This window comes from Bidens hawaiensis, unplaced genomic scaffold (genome assembly GCF_021521415.1).
Source record: "Bidens hawaiensis isolate Kalapana, Puna unplaced genomic scaffold, B.hawaiensis_p1.1 tig00003698_1, whole genome shotgun sequence".
Taxonomy (NCBI): Eukaryota; Viridiplantae; Streptophyta; class Magnoliopsida; order Asterales; family Asteraceae; genus Bidens; species Bidens hawaiensis.
The window spans coordinates 1338667-1341655 of record NW_027491212.1 but is presented as its reverse complement, the minus strand read 5'-3'; positions in this window follow the sequence as shown (position 1 = coordinate 1341655).

Below are 2989 nucleotides of genomic sequence, written 5' to 3'. Positions count from 1 at the left end.
CCAATGAAGTCCAGCACCACGTAACGCACATAACCCAATCTTGGTAAACGGTCAACCCAACGCCCTACACCGTTAATCGCCATGAGTTACACGCGTGGTGTTGGTTAAGCATGTTTTAATGTCGATAACGTGCATTCTCGTCTGGTTACGCGTGTTCAATCTTCAATTACACGCAACTGGCTTTCCACGAGTTACGCGCCCAATTTCAGGCTACGTGCGCACTGTCATCAAGAGACGTATGTACCGACATGGACTATTCGTTCAATGTAAAGTTGTGTGTGCGCCCCGCTGCATTGCGCGGGCACCCAACTAGTATATATATATATATATATATATATATATATATATATATATATATATATATATATATATATATATGGGTGGGATCAAAAGAGAACTCCTTTTAATGAGAGAACTAGAGAACTCAATTAAAACAATTGATTTTACATGATCAATGGTGAAAAAATAAGGGAAAAGGGAAATAGAAAAACATATGGGTTTTTAATGAGAGGGGGTAAACTTGGAATGAACCTAAATATGAACCGTCATTATCTTTTTCCTCACTCCATCCCCTGCATCTTTCACCAGATCTAGGGCTTCTCCATAGACGCTATTTTGATCGTCCATATTGGCCAAATCAGTTGCAGAATCGAGAACACGCCATAAGATCTATTACAGGTAAACAATTGCAATCTTCAATTACATACAACATCTCATTGATTAGGCATGCTAAACACCCAATCGAGCAAGAATAGAGGCTATCACATATATTATTGTGATCCTAATCACATATTATTCCTTAAACTGTGCGCATGTGAAAGACATCTTCCTGGCCGGATCTAATTTAAATGAACTTGTTTTGTAGTATTCGATCGCCGATTTAAAGGTATTATCATAATTTTGGACTTTTGAATGGGTTAGGTAGCTGCTATGATTGATAGTTTGTTGAGTTAGATTGTTAATTTGTTGAATTTGATATTAATATGCTGAATTTGATTATCAATATGTTGAATTTGATCTCTAGGTTATTTTAATATGTGAAATTGATTTTAAATTAACTGAATTTGATATTAGTATGGTGAATTTTACATTAATATGTTTGATTGTTAATTTGTTGAATGTGATATATTTGTTTGAAAGGCTATTGATGTGATATTAATGTGCTGGATTTGTTATTTTGCTGACTTTTGTTACTAATTTGCTGAATTTGAATATTAATTTATCAAATTATGAGCCTAACTTATTCGAATAGTGCACATATGTAATACTCATATTGCATATGTGAATAAACATAATCGTATGTTTGTTTTAACGTTGTTCATATACATTATAGATATGAAGACATGAGGGTTATAACAATTGACCAAAAAGTGAAACAGGGGAGATTATTGGAAAACGAAGTCGAGGTCGGTTAAAGTATCCACGATAAATTCTTGATGGCATGGTCTAGATAAGATATTAAATAATACTCATATATTATTGTGTATGCAGGGTTATAACAATTGAGCAAAAAGTGAAATAGGGGAGATTATTAGAAAAACGAAGTCGAGGCCGGTTAAAGTATCCACGATAGAGTCTTGATGATATGGTTTAGATAAGATATTAAATAATATGCATATATTATTATGATGCATACACTCAAATCAATGACATTACATGTTGTATTACATATATGTAGTATGTTTATTTATTGTGTGTTGTATTATATATATGCATTGATTAGCTATTATGTTATATTAAATATATATATAGCACTAACTGTGACATGCATATGCAATCAATTGTATTGCATATATGTAGTATGTTTATCTATTGTTTGTTGTATTACATATATGTAGTGTTTAGCTATTACATGCATAAGCATTATGTTATACTACATATATGCAGCTTCTAACTTTTATATATGTGTGCAGTTTGTTGTATTACATATATGTGTAGTATAATTGCATTACGTGTAGGAAACATAGTTTATCACGAGTCAATTTTGGAAACAGTAAAAATTAATGTTTTTTGTTTATTTTTTTTTTCACAGAATCACATTGTTTGAGAGTACTTAAAAAGCAGTGGTAATCCAAAGACAGAAAATATGCAATGAGCAAGACCGACACATGTGAAGCTAGATTAGGAAGCAAGAAGCAATTCACAAAATTGTGGTATTTGTTATGAGGCATGTGAGGAGTTTCAAAGCTAAGGATATGAAGAATGAATTGTTAAAAGCTTCTTAAAATGTTCTATGCCACAAGTATTACACTTTCAGATGCCAATATATTAAAGCAACAAGTGTGGAAGATGCAATAAAGAACGACAATAAAAGATCCAACAATAGGATTGGTTAAAAGTTTGTTTTAATAGTTTAATGATATTAAATAATTGGTTTTGTATTGTTTGTATATATTGATGGGCTTGATGGGTTTAGAAACATGACAGTTGTATCGGAAAATCATATGAGTTTGCATACTGATTGTTAAAAACGGATATGTCAAGATAGTACAAATTTGAATTTGAATATGAATATTATGGTATATTTATGTGGCGGTGTTAGTCGATGTATGAAAATTTTAGCCACGTATTACTGTAAAAAAATCTGTATTTATGTGCGTAGACGCATGTTATACAATTGTAAGAAAAACGTATAATATGGAGTACACGTATAGAATGTTTAAAACATAGGTAAGACACATTACCATGTGTAAACACAGACATATATGGTTGGATTAAAAATGTATAAGGGGTACACATATACAATGTTTTTAAACTAACAATTAAAAAAACAACATACACATTTAATACAAAACTCCAACCATCAAATTGGTGAATGAGATATCTTATGTGCATCTTTCTCCTTAAAATAAATATAGTTATTTTTTATTATTACAAATAGGTAATACTAATAGTATTACATATATGCAATACTAAATATTAAATGCATATGTGCTTATATAATAGATACACACACTCATTGCATATATATATTATATGCATACATGGT